We start from the raw sequence: 17,291 nt of genomic DNA, 5'->3' as shown, positions 1-17,291 counted from the left end.
TAATAATAATAATAATAATAATAATAATAATAATAATAATATGCAGACAATAATTTGTCCTAACAAATTCGGTTACAAGATGGACGAGGCTTAGAAACGATTATGCAATACAACTATAGTCTACAGTTCCAACAATTATGTTGATCTTTTAACATCTGTGTATTAATATCAGCTGATGACGGCCAACTATAGTCCAAACATATATCGAAAAGTGAAAAGAAGTAAAGTATAAAGTAAAGCTATCCCTGTAACAGGCCGTGGACGCCCATAGGGTTGTGAGACGTTGAGGTTCCCACATTTTCTGGACAATCGGCTCACAGATGGCGGTAAGGCTATCAGCCTTACGAGCCGGCCGCCCTTTACCCCCGAGAACATTCCAAGAATATTCCTGCTACTCATTTCTGTTAGAGGCTGAGACGACCCCAGGGCCATAGTGCGGCTGGAAGGATTAGGTAACTGAAAAAATCCAATGACCTCATCGGGATTCGATCCCTCGAACTTCCGGCTTGTAGCATAGTGCCTCAACCAACTACGTGAGAAAATAAAGAAGTTTGTGTGATGGTATAACATTACTTACCAAGGGAAAAAGTAGAATAAAGAACTGCGCCGCAGTGCCCTTGTTTGCATCCCCTCGAAGATGGCAGAAGATTCTCGCTCTAAAGGATATGACTACTGTTTCTACAACCAAGCTCCTACCTAATTTTCCGTAAACGTTTCTTCTTGGAAACAATAATCACGTAACATCGCTTTATTGTTAATGCGTGCTAACCCAGGCGGAGAGACGTTTCGGAAGTTTCCCCCTGGTGACCAATTTCGTACGTTATTATTGACTGAGACCGCGTCTGTGGTCCAGTGGTCAGAGCTCCTGGCTACAGATCCAGAGGTCCCGGGCACTACAAGATTTTCTGATAAGTAGTGGGTCTGGAACGGGGTCCACTCAACCTCGTGAGGATAACTGAGGAGATATTTCAAGGAAATAGCGGCTCCGGTCTAGAAAACCGAGATTAAAGACCGTGGGGATTCGCTGCGCTGACACCCGCAAAAGTTGGCACTAACTTCGGCGACAAGCAGGGCTCGCTCGGTCGGTATAGTTCGGTTGAGGACTAAAACCACGGAGTTTGCTCCATTAACTTAAATACACTTTCCAAGCGCAAAAGTTACGCAGGTCAATTTGTGAAAAGGAAGAGATGTGGGCGGTCCCCCGTTCAAGAAAAATTCCAGGGAATGAAGAGAAGCACGGTAACATGTCACAAGTGTCTCCGGGTTCATGGTGATTCTCGCTACTGAAAAACACCAATAATGGGCACGTCATGCACACCTCCTTGGTTCACCCTGTAGATATTCACGAGGTATCCAGTTCGAAACTCGGCTGGAGTACCGGGCATTCTGAGGTCTTCCTTCGTTCTCCCCAAACGAATGTCACGGAAAGCATCTCTAAATGGTTTAACCTCTGCGGTAGGGCAATCAGCACTCACGGCTTCGTACTCACAGGTATCGGTTTCGAATCTCGGTTCGTAGAACAGCCAGATTTTCGTGCTCTTTCCTACGCCCCTCGAGGAAAATTATGGGAAATCGCCTCGAAGAAGGCCACAACCACACCACCACTTTTCCAAGTTCTCATTCACAATCATCAGTTCTACATAAACTGTACCGCTGTAAAAATGTTAAGTTAATCAACTCAGCATAATATCGAAGCCACATCCTTTCGGACTCCAGCTGAGTCTTACTCAAAATTCTCTCAATTCTCTCTCTCTCTATGGCTCTACAGCCCTTTCGACTTACTCCGCTTCTTCAGTTTGTTAACCTATACACAGTCGATGGGACTCCTTGGACGGGGGATCAGCCCGTCACGAGGCCGCTACCTACACGCAGTACAACACAAACACCCATGGTTCGAGTGGGATCCGAACCCACGGTCCGTGCCTTAGGCAGTAGCAAAGTTACGTTAAATACACAAGCAGCTGTCTCAGGCTGTAATGGCTTTGGCGTGTATTCGAGAGGTCCGGTTCGATTATCCTGACTTGCGTTTTTCGTGGGGTCCAGTCCCTCCAAGCGAATGCTGGGATAGTTCGTACCTTGAAATTGGCCACGACCTTTCCTTCCGCATCCCTTCCTATTCAGTATTCGTTATCGTTCAGACTGCGCGACTGGCACTAGCACTAGTTGGAGGTGGGCGCGCAGCCTCACGCCCCGGCTGCTTTACCCCACAGAAAGAGCACCCAGTACCCACTGGACAGGAGGATGAGTAGGCCCAGTTCCTGTCTGGACGACGTGGAGAGGAAAAAATCTGGAACCATACCGGGACTCGAACCCCGAACCCCGAACCCTCGATTGTACAGCTCGTCGCCAGTCGTTATAACGACTACGCGATCCCTGCTGTGGGCATCGCCGTTAAACAAATGACAAATAAAAAAGTAAATCATGTGGCTCCTTATCACTATGGCATGATGCGTTTGGTGAACACGGCCTTCAGATATGGGTGATAGCTGCCAATTTGTTTAAGCTAAGCAGTCTCGGTCAGCCGACAAGGGACAATTGTACAGTGCAGGATTTGGGCGGGGTTAGCAGAAACACAGTCAAATTGTAGTAAAGTAAGTAAAGTAAAGGTATCCCTGCAACAGGCCGTGGAGGGCCATAGGGTTGTGAGAGGTTGACTCCCACATTTTCTAGACAATCGGCTCATAGATGGCGGTAAGGTTGTCAGCCATACGCCCTGGCCGCCCTTTACCCCCAAGGATATTCCTGATACTCATTTCCGTTAGAGGCTGAGTCGACCCTAGGGCCATAGTGTCGCCGGAAGGATTAGGTCAACTGAAAAAATGCAATGACCTCATCGGGACTTGAACCCACGACCTTCCGGCTTGTAGCATAGTGCCTCAACCAACTACGCTACCGCGTGTCTCCTATCAAATTGAGATACAATTTATATTTATTGTGGCAAGGATGGAGTGAACCTGACGGAAAAAAGACCACCTCGGAGATTTCACAAAAAACAGGGATTTCTTGACCATATGGCGAGACCATCGGCTTCTCAAAGCCGTACTATGGTCTATGAAGTTAGTTAAAGCTACCCTTGTAAAGAGCCAAGAAAGCCGTAGGGTTGTGAGACGTCGAGGCTCCCATAGCTTCTAGACAATCGACTCACAGATGGCGGTAAGGGTGTCAGCCTTAAGCGCCGGCCGCCCTTTACACCCCCTGAAGATTCCTGGTACTCATTTCTGTTAGAGGCTGAGTCTACCCAGGCCCATAGTGCGGCTGGAAGGATTGGGTCAACTGAATACAATCCACCTCATCGAGACTCGAACCTACGACCTTCCGGCTTGTAGCATAGTCCCTCATCCAACTACGCTATCGCGTGCCCCTTATGGAGTTAGTCAGCATTCCAAATTCCCAAGTTACATAACATCACCTCAACGTAACTAGTCATTCTTACGAGGGACAGTCTTCCTGCTCCACCATCTGTTTCCAAAATTCTCGCACCTGCATAAGCAAACAGAAGCACCCCCTGGTCAACGACTACAGTACACAAGACGCATAGGCGACTTTGGTACGAATCTCCACAAATTCTGCAAAGACCTGTGTGGTCATGAAGAAAGAAGTCTTCTGGGATGTGGGGCTGTGAAGATATTGTTAACCGACGTTTCGAAAAACGTATCGCCTCCATCTTCAGGGTAGAAGACAAGAAGAAATCCACGAGCGAAGCAGCGTGAGCAGATTGGACCAGTCTGTTGCACCTGCTCACGCTGGTTCGCTCTCGAATTTCTTCTTGTCTTCTACCCTGAAGATTGAGGCGATACGTTCTTCCGAAACGTCGGTTAACACAATATCTGCACGGCGCCACATCCCAGAAGACTGCTTTCTTCATAGTCACCGCCGTGAAAACCTCAAATCTTACACCTGTGTGGTCACTTCACGCTCCGGCTGCTTTGCCCTTGTTAAAAGAGCCCGTTGTGCCCATTGAATGGAGACTGAACGAACAACAGAGACGTTCGAGATGTAATGACTACAAGAAAAGTCCTTGACGAGAAGCCCGTAGCCAGTCGCGTCACTGACAGAAATATTGGCTACGAACCCCCTCCGCTATCTCCACCTTGCAAACAGCATACGAAATTGACAGCCATATGATGCAGTTCATTGCATCCTGCAGAAGAGTGACAAGTAATCCACTGGAATAAAGGTAAAGTTGTCCCTGTGCTTAACTAATTAAGCACTATGTCATGGAGACGTATGGGGGTGTAGACGTATAGATTCACATTTTCTTGACCTCTGCACTAGTTGGAGGTGACGGCCGCTTTACCTCCGGGAAAGAGCCCCCGGTACCCATTATATAGGAGGTTGAGCGGACCCCAGAGCTGGTCTGGACGATTGGAGACCCTACCGGGACTCGAACTCCGACTTCTCGGTCATCCAGCCCATAGCCAGTCGCTATACAGACTGCACAATCCCGGTTCTACACTCCTTGTATTTTCGAAATGTGTCCGTCGCAATTTTGTATGCCTCACTGGCCATGAGGTTCGTCTGCTACGGATACAAATATATTTTTCCAAGTGTATCTGTATTTATTTTATCATTTATTTAATGCCTCTGTCAGTATCTCTGATTAGTTAGTTAGTTATTGGAGAGGGTGGGTTTCCCCATGCACTTAGACCTGTATTGGTCCATTGTGCTTCCCTCTATGATTTCTACCAGTCTCTATATCCTACCGATACTGGTGCTTACCATGAGTCCCGCCCAGCCAGCGAGACTGTCTCTACTAGCTGAGAGGTATCTACAAGTATAGCGCTTCCCCCATCTACCAGAGGTATTAGAGACTGCTGTTGTGCGGGAAACGTCCGTAATTTGGCTCAGTAACCTCCTTTGGAGACATGAGGTTCTTTTACGTGCCGTAAATCTACGACACGGGACCCACGGCTTAAAGTCCCTCCCGGAGGACTTGTTCCCTGAATTTTTCCGCCCTTAAAAATTCGACGACCTCCGCCGGGTATTTGAACCCGCGTACTATGAGTCATGAGGTGGGAACGTTACCTCTAGACTACGGAGGCCGCTTAGTATCTCTGATTACATGGCGTTCAATGGCACAATAATTAATGACTGATGAACTGCAAAGCATATGGAAGGAAACTGTCGCGATTTCCTTTACGGTACCATCGGAGCATTCGCTGGAAGGACAGGAAAGCGGCAAAAAGTCTCACTTGGTGTCCCAGGCCGTTGCGATTATAAGCCAGAACCGTCACAGCATCAGCCAACTTCATCGACCGGCCGCCAATCCAGTAACGCCACAGAGAGAAAAATCTATTCATTTCTCGTATATATCCACTGCAACTAGGCTATGACAAAAATATTTCAAATCCCAATAATATTGTGGCGTAAAGACCCGTTGCTGGGTGATGACCCTGTGGACAGCAACCGTTTCTGGGCAAAGGCTCGGTAAACACGTCCCCGTTTAAATGAATGCGTACGCAACAATAGTTACTGTTGGAAACGGGGCGTTTTCTGCGTGGTCCGTGCCAAGATGTTATAACCAGGACAGCTGGAGCAATGAGTTGAGTTGTGAGTAGTACTAGCCAGCGGGTAACAGCATGAGCACAGACGCTGAAGAATCTCCATTGTTGAGAGCTGTTACCAGGCAACGACTAGAGAAGACTATAAATAACTGAGGCTTTGCGTGTGCTGTAGAGATTTGTTAAGAGTGTATACGTGTATCAGCGATAGCGCTGTAATTGCCCGTAGTTCTGAGTCGTGTGTATAAGTGGTCAATAAATCCATTTCCCAATCCAAACCCGATCTACAGTCACCCACACTACATGCCAATATCTACACCACTCGTCAAACTGTTATATGATGAGCCGTTTTCCATAAAAGTGATACAATTAGATTGGAGCTTCGTGTAAAATTGGAGTCACATATGACAGATCCGAACCAACTTAAACTGCATGCCCAACAGCAAATTTCATTGCGGTCTTTTCAGCAGTTGCACAGATGGACCAAACTTATATATAGACGGGTTGTCACAATATCCCAATTATGCACTCATTTTATATACTTCGCGCGAAGAAAGTTTAATAACTTGAAATAACTGCCTTTATATTTGGAAAGATAATAAATCAGCAGAGAAATATCTTCATCATCTGAATTCTTTGGCACCACACTCTGGCAGCAGCAAGAACCCAACCCATGCTGCTGCTGCTGCTCCTACAAACCGGATGTTACGTAACGCGAGCGTTTTCTACTTGTGGCTAGCTTGGCTTTGGATTAGAACGAACGAACGGCCTGGGTGTTGGTTTGCCTCACGATGTGCTTGTTCTAAGGGAAAGCGGCCGCGTTCTAATGTAACACAGTCCCGTTCACGCTGAACACACACATACAAAATCAGGGTAATCCAACGAACTCCATTCAGACTGCGGTCTTCTGAATTACATTTGGTCGTCGACTTACGACCTATGCGACTTAGACACACACACACACACACAAAAGATGATTAAAATTTAGAAGTTTTTAAAAATAAATTATAAAGAGGATAAAAAGATTAGAAACGTTAAAAAATACTGTTAATAAGTATATTGCCGACATACGACCTGTCAGTCAGAACGGAAGTCAGTCGTAAGTCGACGACCAAGTGTATTATACGGTACAGTCTGGTACACGAACACCAAATTTTAACGTTTTCCACGAGCAGTTGACAGATATTCAATTCAGCTTGTCAAGAAATATTATGCTATTTCTGTGAAATTTCATTTCATGTTACCATTTCGTTCGGCTGGACGTCAATAAGCAATTTTAACGCAGTTCACACCTACAAAAGATCCAAGGTACATAAAATGGATACAGAAGTATGCAGGCTACACAACAATATTCTGTATTTAAAACAAGGTAGACAATATCGTATCAACATTTGTTTTTATTGACGCTACATGTTTCGACCCTTATAGTGGGTCATCATCAGGGGTACAATGATACCAGACTCAGTTGCTGAATTGCATCTAATTCTTAAAAACACTCAAGTCACAATAAGGATCCTTATTGAAGCATTAGATGCAATTCAACGACTGAGTCTGGTATCGTTATACGCGTGATGATGACCCACTATATGGGTCGAAACATGTAGCTACAATAAAAACAAATGTTGATACGATAGCGTCTACTTTGTTTTAAAAACAGAATACTGTTGTGTAGCCTGCCAAATTTTTGTATACATTTTGTGTACCTTGTTCATAACACACAACAGGATGCATACAATTAATATTCAAAAGATCCATTACAAGTAACACGATCCAATTACATTTGTGATATCTAGGCGTGGAAAATGTGACTAGTAACACTTCTGTTGCCTAGGCCGAGTCCCAGTAGGGTCAAAAATTTTCTCTACGACATGCAGACCGGCTCTGGGGCCCACCCGACCACCCATCCAATGGGTACCTGGTGCCCTTTCCCAGGGGATAAAGCGGCCGGGGCGTGGAGCTAGCCACTCATCTTCAAATAGTGCCGAGATAAAGAAAATATGGATATATACATCCACTCCCCCATACGTCTTCATGGCGTAGTGCTTAATTAGTTAAGCACAGGAACAATTTTACTTTTTTTATTGCTAGTGGGGTGGGACTAAGTCCCTTGTACTGCGGCCACTTCTGGCCTATTGTACCAGCCCCAGATAATAGGTGAGGGTGATTGTGGAGCAATTGGTGGAATGAAGATTGGCATGGGAAACCGAAGTACTCGGAGCAAAGCTGCCCCAGCGCCACTTTGTCCACCAAAAATCCCACTTGACCAGACCCGGGATCGAACCAGGGCCGCCGCGGTGGGAAGCCAGCGACTAACCGCTTGAGCTATGGCGCGGCCACCAATTTTACTTACTTTAGGTACCACAAATGTTTATAGTCACACTTGCCTGACAAATCGCTGATATCTGTTTCCGGGTGGGTATTACGTGACTGCTTATGTCATTCTTACTTATTCAATTAACCTGAAAATACTTGAACAGAACATGGTAATCAAACGTAGTGGTGGGGTGTACAGCACTCCTGCTTAGTATTCTGGGGGTCCAAGGCTCGAATCTCGGCCCCACGACCAACCATCGTGGCTGGGGTTTGGAGTGTTTTCCTCAGTCTCTCCAGGCAAACGCCGGATTAATGCCTCAAATTAGGCTACCATCCTTTCCTTTAACATTCCGTCAAATTGACTATCCATTAACCATCCTATGGACCGCCTCTGTGGTCTAGTGGTCAGAGTTCCTTCCTACAGATCCAGGGGTCCCGTGTTTGATTCCCGGCGCTACCAGATTTTCTGAAAAGTAGTGGGTCTGGAACGGGGTCCACTCAGCCTCGCGATGATAATTGAGGAGCTATGCCAAGGAAAAAGCGGCTCCGGTCTAGAAAACCGAAATTAACGGCCGTGGGGATTCGTTTCGCTGACCACGCGTCACCCTCTATCCGCTAAAGTTGGTGCTAACTTCGCCGACAAGCGGCGGTCGCTCGGTCGGTGAAGAGGCTTACAGCTTAACTAGGCACGGAAACACGGCACAGCCAGATTCGCTCCATATTTACTGTGTTTAGGCTCTGTCAGAGATGGAGGAAAAAGAATACAAGAAATTTCACACTGAATCTCATTGAATTCGAACCCGAGACCGAATCTCAGCACCTTAAACCACGACCAGGAGGTCCCCAACACAATTATAATCGTATGCATTTTAATCTCTACGTTTTTTTGGAAGACAAGACAAGATAAAAGATTCTGAACTGAATAATAGCATGTGTTTATTCGGCCCTTTATTCCTTATGCATATGTACACGTAACATAAACATGCTCAGAAACTGCGTGTACAAAATATTTCAACAAACACTTTAAAAAATAAAGTAAACAGTTCGAACGTGTAGTAGATCACGCTTTACTCTTAATTCAAAACCAGAAAAGCGATGCTATATGCAATGTGGGCAGACAGTCTTCTTACTGTCCGTCGTGTGAAGATAATTTTCTCTCAATCGTAGTCCGAATACTTCTCTGCTCCTATATCAAACAGGACACACAATGATGGCTGAATTAGTAACACGCGTGTAGGTTCAGGGACACTGCAGCGAAATATTCCACCAGGTGTTAAATGGACTGAATCATGTAAAAAGGAGGAAACCCTTTTCTTGTCTTGATTTAGCATTAACCATAACAGGATAGCATAACACTTCATACATTGTTGCACCAATATTGAGCCAGTGGTTCTTAAACAATTTTCTCTCTCCATGCCAAACTGTGTATCTGTTTATCTGCAGAAATTTAATGCCCACAGCAAATCTGAACTAGAGAATAATATTAAAAATCTGAACTCATCAACATGTCCAACTAGTACCACGGTCAAGAAAACGTTATCTATACATCCACTTCTCCATACGCCTTTATGGCGTAGTGCTCAATTACTTAAGCACAGGGACAACTTTACCTTTTACTCATCAACGAGAAATATTAAAAAGGGCTAATTTGTTTTTAATTAGTTACTAGTGTGACACTGGTTTCTTTGCGGGACACTGGACAGAACTCCACTATGGGAATTCACTAAGTGAATTAGGTATGACTATGAAGAGAGCAGTTTTCTGGGATTTGGCACCGTCTATATGTGGTGTTAACCGACGTTTCGGATGAACGTATCGCCACCATCTTCAGGGTAGAAGGAAAAATATAAGAAATCCGCAAGCGAAGAGGCCGTGAGAACCGGTAAAAGCAGACCTTCTACCCTGAAGATGGAGGCGATACGTTCCTCCGAAACGTCGGTTAACACCACATATACACGGTGCCACATCCCAGAAAACTGCTTTCTTCATAGTCACCGCCGTGAAAGCCTCAAATCTTACATAGGTATGACTAGTTTTAGTTTCGACGCACAACTCACAGCTAACAGCTGACTGGTAGCGTCATCTTGTAGACAGACGGCAAATCAGTTTCACTGTATAAACACGTATAATCCATTTAGTTTCGGTTCAAAATGTGTCTGGCCCTCCTTGGAATCCTCACATACGTTTCTTGACTAACTCATCTGTGTTACAGACTGCATGTCTTTGCACACGCAGATATCCAGTATATCACACACCTATGCTTGTTTAGTACGAATTCAATTCCGCATAAACTGTTGACGTGTAGGAAGGACATGCAATTCTTCGTCTTCCCTGTTCCTTCTCTTCTCTTCTGATTGCGTAGCTGCAGCTAGGAGACCATACGAGGTATGTACATAGCTATCTCCCGCTGTTTCGTCGCCATGCGACCATATGGTTTAAGGTATAAAACTATGCATTTGGTATTTGCAAGACTTATGGCCATGTGGCGCCACAGCGGTAAGTGACAGAAAGAATGTGTGAGTCACATTTCAGAACTTGAAGGTGATCAAAGTAAGAACACTGCTATGTTGTTACGCAGTCTGGACACTTATTGTTTACATTGTTATGATGCAGATATAAACAAAAGACGGAATGTTTACAGAACTATAACTTCATACCTGCAATCACATGATAGGCCCATTTTAAACATGAGTAAACGCTGTACAGCGTGTCTCAGAAATGGGCAGAGAAAATTGAAGGGCAAGTACTGTGGCCCAAAACAATGAACATGGGCCCAGAAATACTTCAGTAACGAACTATAGCCACTCGATAGTATTCCGTCAACAGAAGGATTAAAGCTGGGGTTACAAAAGTAACGTATGCTAGTGACATTTTTTAAAGAAACTGTGGTTTAAAGCTGACACCCACCTTCACCATTCAAGAATAATACAGTTTTGGGTGACAGTGAGCTGACCACGTGATGGCAAGCATTCACTTTCACTGAACTGTATGTACAGACAAGTGTCGACTGTGCTTAAAATGGACAACTGCACATTCCGAGAATACGCCGATATGCACTTAGTTCTAGGAGAAGCCCGCAGTAACGTTGCAGCAGCTGCAAGAATGTACCTGGAGATGCATCCTCGGCTTAGACTGGCATGTCACGCCACTGATCGTCGCATCATGGAGACAGGTACAGCTCGCCATTCTACAGAAGACCGTGGGCAAACAGTTGATGTAGCGCCCTTCTACAGCAGACCGCGGGCGAGCAGTTGATGTAGCGCCCTTCTACGGCAGACCGCGGGCGAACGGTTGATGTAGCGCCCTTCAACAGCAGACCGCGGGCGAGCAGTTGATGTAGCGCCTTTCTACAGCAGACCGCGGCCGAGCAGTTGATGTAGCGCCCTTCTACGGCAGACCGCGGGCGAACGGTTGATGTAGCGCCCTTCTACAGCAGACCGCGGGCGAACAGTTGATGTAGCGCCCTTCCATAGCAGATCGAGGACTAACAGTTGATGTAGCGCCCTTCTACAGCAGACCGCGGGCGAACAGTTGATGTAGCGCCCTTCCATAGCAGATCGAGGACTAACAGTTGATGTAGCGCCCTTCTACAGCAGACCGCGGGCGAACAGTTGATGTGAAAGTGTGCATACTCAGACACAGCCCCGTACCTGTCTTCGTTGAATACAAGATGCCGAACATGTGGCGGGCAAGACAGTGTGTGGGGATCTACATGAACAGTTGTTATACCCGTACCATTGCAAAGGGGACAGTCCGCTTGACTTTCGTCCACTCCAACAATATTGCCAGTGGTTCCATCAACAGTGTGGTCAAACTCCCTTCATAAGCAGCCATGCTTTCTTCACCGACAAAGGAGGCTTCACTAGGAACGGCATACTATATTTCTATAAGAAGCACATCTGGAGGGACATAAACAAACACACTGTAACTGAATCATATAAAAGCAGTTTTCTAAGTTTGGGCCGGTACTGTCGTGGACTGTTTCGCAGGCCCATATAATTTGCCTCACAGACTCAATGGCACTACTTACCGACATTTTTGGAGAACATTTTGTTGGAGTTGCCGGATAGAGTCCTGCTAGATATTCGACAAAACCTGTAGCTCATGCATGACGGTGTCCCAGCCTGTTCTCACTTGCACCGCCCGAATACGCCGGGCGATGGATAGCAAGGCATGGACCAGTCGCTCATCACACCTGAATTCTATCGATTTTTTTTCTCTGGGGCTATTCAGTGTACCTTTGTGCAGTGGATACTGCAGAGGAACTACTGTAACGAGTTCAAAATGGCTGCACCTCAGTCCGCAACACTCCTGGCATTTTTAAGCGCATCCGGTAATCTATACATTGTCGCGCCGAAGCTTGTGTGGTAGTGCAAAGGTCAATATTTTGAGCCCCTACTGTAACCACAAACAATTGTTACCTCCTGTCACTCGAACGTAAAACTACATTTTTAGTCAACTGTCGCGTTATTTCTTGAACAAAACTCTTTTGTTACTGATGTTTGTCTGACGGATGTTTAACCCCATGTGTACTGTCCTATGATATTAAAGGGTAAACGTTGTACAATGCAGATATAAGCAAAAGACGGACTGTTTACAGAACTATGACTTCATTCGTCCGCCAATACCTGTAATTACATGATAGGCCCATTTTAAACAAGTGTTTAAACAGCATGTCTGCGAGTTTCACTGTTGAATGGAGAAGGCTTCTGGTCATTCACATTGTCCACTCTATAAACTCCAGTTCCCTTCAAAAGTGTCCCTGGCACACGTTACTTTCGTAGGCAGTTCTAATCCTGCTGTTGCCACAACCCTTTCGAATGGCTCTAGTTCTTTACCGAGGCCCTTCCGGACCAATGTCTACATAAAAAGTTTTCACTGTTTTGGGCCACAGAACTCACCCTCCAGTTTTCTCAGCTTATTTCTGGAACATGCTATATATATGCTCACAGAGATACAAGTGCCATCTGTTGAGGGAACGTAGAACTACTTCTACATGTATGTCTGGTTTTATAGATAAATTTGGACGCAGGAAATGATGGAAATAATCATATAATGGGGGAAGAATGATCGATATTTGTCCACCATTCTTTAATGTACTGAAAATAAAAATGGAAATATTTTTCAACAATGCTCAGTTAGCGCCCCCTTAACAGCGCGACTTGAGAAACATGACAGGAAACAAACGTACAACGTGACATTTGAGGCGCGTAAAGATATTTCAGCTTGACGTTTTGTCTATTTAGTTTTCATTGTCCTAACTTATTTTCGTCAGCTTTTGTTGCAATCGCTAACTGCTATGACATTGATAAATGGGATGGCCATGACAAGCTCAGTGTGCTCTCGTCAATGGGGTAGGAGACAGAGTGAGACTTAAAAAAAATGTTTGTTCTCCCTGTAAAATATTCGTTATATTTTACCAATTTTAACAAAAACTGAAGACTGTCAAAAGATAGCAGAACTCCCCAAATATAAATGGCAAAAAATGTGTCCAATGGAAACAGCAGTTCCATGCACGCAGACAGAAGGCCATAACGAAGCTAATAGATGTTTCTCGCAAATTTTGTAAACGCGCCTAGAAAGCAATTTCGTTGTATTATCAGAGTTTCTTTTAAGAAAACAGGCTCGAAAACATGTACTTTGTCAATAATTATTCATATATGTGGGTCTGGAATGGGGTCCACTCAGCCTCGTGAGGATAATTAATGAGCTATTTCAAGGACATAGCGTCTCCGGTCTAGAAAACCGAAATTAACGGCCGTGGGGATTCGTTCCATTGAACACGTGACACCCTCTATCCGCTAAAGTCGGCACTATCTTCGCTGACGAGCGGCGGTCGCTCGGTCGGTATAGTTCGCTTCGGACTAAACCACGGAGTTTTTTTTTGTCTACACAAAATTGAAAATATGTGTTGCACTATCATTTCCTGCTTCAACACATGACATATAACTCGAGGATGGTGTATACACATATTATGTTATTACATGCTAACTACCTACCATGTACGTATATTTAGCGAGTTACGTTTGAGACACTCACTTGGATCATCTAGTAAAGAATCAGCTACTGTTGTCTGCTTTAAACCAAACTGGAATGTACATTCTAAAGAGTTCTGATGATGGTACATAACACTCAGAGTTACTGGGTTTTTGGAGTTTGTCCATCGTCCGGTATTCTAGAAACTACAAAACACAATATCCTCAGTTGAGGGAGGGAAGTCACCTACTCAATTGGGTCTCTTAAAAAGTGATTGAGGTTAGCTATTTCTAAGGGACCCAACAGAGTAGGTGTCTCCCTCCTCACCTGAGGACGGAAACAGATCTATTTTCCGAAACGTTGTGATTTCTAGTTTCTAGAATACCGGATGATGGGCAATGTCCAAGAATCCAGTAATTCTAAACGCCAAATTGCATTTTATTGACAAATTTTTGCAAAAATTTCCAAAATTAAACAAAAAGAAATCCGTCCGGATAGATATGGCACATTCTTGCAACGTCACGTTGGGAACCATGGTAAAGCACATCTGTAAACGTGTAACAGTAGTATGCGTATAAAAACTTTAAGATGGTCAATTATCCGGCGTACCAAGTGGGGGGGGGGAGATGAGATGATTGGGCGCGGTCTCTTCCCCTCTCATTCCGGATGGTTCTGGAAGCTAAGCAGACTGAAACCGGCCGAGATCCTTCGAGAATGTTCGTTAATGAAGACGCCGGAATAAAAATGTGTGTGAAATTATCGCGTTCAGTGAGTTTGTGCTCAAAAGCGGAGTGTAGCGTTCGCGTGTGGTGTAACAGTGCGACGGAAATACACGTAAGTAGTGAGTACAGCGACGTGCACTAGCAAGCAGACAGTGAAGCAGTAAGGTAAAGGTAAAGGTAAAGGTAAAGATGTTCCTGTGCTCAACTAATTACGCCCTACACCATAAAGGCGTATGGGGAAGTGGAAGTATACATTCACATTTTCTTGACCTGGGGACTAGCTGGAGGTGAGTGGTAAGCTTTACGCCCCAGCCGCTTTATCCCCGGGGAAAGAGCCCACGGTACCCATTGGATAGGAGGTGAACCCCAGAGTCGGTCTGGACGACGTGGAGAACACAATTCTTGACTCTTGAGGGCCCAGAACTCCGACCCCTCAGTCGTCCAGCCCGTAGCTTGTCGCTACAGTGGTTCCTCTCCAGTGAAACAGTAAAAAGTAAAGCTATCCCTGTAACAGTCCGTGAAGGCCTATGGGGTTGTGAGACGTCGAGGCTCCCACATATTCCAGACAGTCGGCTCACAGATGGCGGTAAGGTTGTCAGCCTTACAGCGCCCCAGGAAGATTCCTGGTACTCGTTTCTGTTAGAGGCTGAGTCGAGCCCAGGGCCAAAGTGCGGCTGAAGGATTAGGTCAATTAAAAAAATCCACCCCATCGGGACTCGAACCCACGACCTTCCGGCTTTTAGCATAGTGCCTCAACCAACTACGCTGTTGCGTTGAAGTAGCAGTGAACTGAAACAAATTGGTGACAAGACCATAAGCGACAAACTGTAAATTGGTGCTCCAAAACAAGATTTATACTATCAAAAGTCGAAACATGTAATGGTAATGTAACTTACATTGTCAAGTTTGTGTTGGCAATTTTGCGTATAAATGACCGTATAGTACAGTATATGTCCCCCCCTAGGTTTTCTTAAAACTGAGTGCAGTAAAATAATTCGATTGCTTATATCTTGTACTATACATTTTTAATGAACTCTTTATTCTTAAGGCGAGTCCACATTACTCGTGCTCGTGCTCGTCGGGAGACTCGTCTGGCTTTTACTTGTGCTCGTAAATCTTCGTCCACACTACTTCAGTTGCTCGCCAGGCTTCGGCGCGTGAGGATCCGTGTGTATAGGCTGTAGTCGTATTTTAATTTATTGGCTATAGTTTTTAAATTAAAAATTTAAAATCTACTTGTCTCGTGACTTGTCATATCGTCCACACTACTCGCGAGCATAGCGAGTCACACGAGCACGAGTTATGTGGACGCGCAACATACAACTATCTGCATACTGAACACACAGCGCGCTTCAATAAGATACATTATAGGCCTGAATACAAGTATATAGGATGGAATGAAGTAACCTAAAATTGAGTTATCATTGCTATACACTTGTAAGGCCTGCTTTTAGTCCCTGAGGCTTGCTTCGCCCTATTTAACCACTCGATGGGCAGAGCACGCTGTCAGCCAGTACGACTCCCCCCCCAAATCATATAAATTTAGTTTGGTCAATAAGAATGTTTTCGTAGTCACAGTTGTAGACTGACGTACTTGTAAATGTGATACTATGTCATTGCAGGCATGAGTACGAATTTTACATATCATATCGGGAATCATTCTACATGGATAATAACCATATGATTCATTATGAACTGATAAGATGTGTGAACAGGTACCAAGGTGTGAGATTAAACTGCATCATGCCATCACCGACACAGAGCAAGACTGTAGCAGCGCGGGTAAACAGACTTCAGCGTCAGTTTATAGGACCAAATAAATAAACACATGTGAGGCAAGCTCCCTGTCCCTGACCACTCACGAAGAACAAACCCACGGCGCGTAGGCCCCGGAGCCAGTCTGGATTTCGTTGCGAAGAAAAATGTATTTCCTCTTGGCAGACCAGTCGTCCTGCCCATAAACAAGTCGACTCAATTCATCTGAAATGGTAACTGAAATTAATTCATGTATGTTAATCTTTCAGGGGCAAATATCAGGCCTAACTTTCGCCCCCTCAATCCATGTTCTTTCCCTGAAGCGAGAGAACAAATTTTACACCAGTAGCTGTCAGAGTGACAGCCTCTGTGGTCTAGTGATCAGAGTTCCTGGCTACAGATCCAGAGATCCGGGTTCGATTCCCGACACTACCAGATTTTCTGAGAAGTAGTGGGTCTGGAACTGGGTCCTCAGCCACGTGAGGATAATTGAGGAGCTGTTTCAAGGAAACAGCGGTTCCGGTCTAAAAAACCGAAATTAACGGCCGTGGAGATTCGTTGCGCTGACCACGTGGCACTCTCTATCCGATAAAGTTGGCACTAACTTCGCCGGCAAGCGGCGGTCGCTCGGTCGGTATAGTTCGCTTGCGGACTACATGCCATTGAGATTTTTTTTTTGTAGCAGTCAGAGTGCAAGTTCACAGTTTCGGAATAGATAAAAAGAAAATAAATCCCACACTTGTATGGAACCGGAAAGTTCATACCGTGTTCATAAAAGCTCGCCACAGTACCTCATCCTGAGCTACTTAAGCCCTCAGCCACTATTTCTCTATTGCGAAATTAGCCACCAGCCTATGTCTTCGGCTTCCTGGTTTCACAGAACCAAAAGTTTGCAGAATATCCGGAGAGAGGGACTAGCTCTATCGACTGGGTCCAACTGAGTATGTATTACCTGAATATGGAGACAGAATCCAGTTTCCGAAACGTTGTGTTTTGAAAAATAAAAAGGAAGGTTTTTAGATAG

At 45.1% G+C, this 17,291-nt stretch overlaps 1 protein-coding gene across 4 annotated transcripts in view; it reads right to left on the bottom strand.

Annotated features, from left to right (window-relative positions):
- Positions 1-17,291, bottom strand: part of LOC111862676 (protein sprouty) — a 314,018-nt gene that overhangs the window by 247,849 nt on the left and 48,878 nt on the right. The window lies entirely within an intron of this gene.

Source organism: Cryptotermes secundus, unplaced genomic scaffold (assembly GCF_002891405.2).
Source record: "Cryptotermes secundus unplaced genomic scaffold, Csec_1.0 scaffold5, whole genome shotgun sequence".
Taxonomy (NCBI): Eukaryota; Metazoa; Arthropoda; class Insecta; order Blattodea; family Kalotermitidae; genus Cryptotermes; species Cryptotermes secundus.
This window is presented reverse-complemented; position numbering and strand designations above follow the sequence as displayed.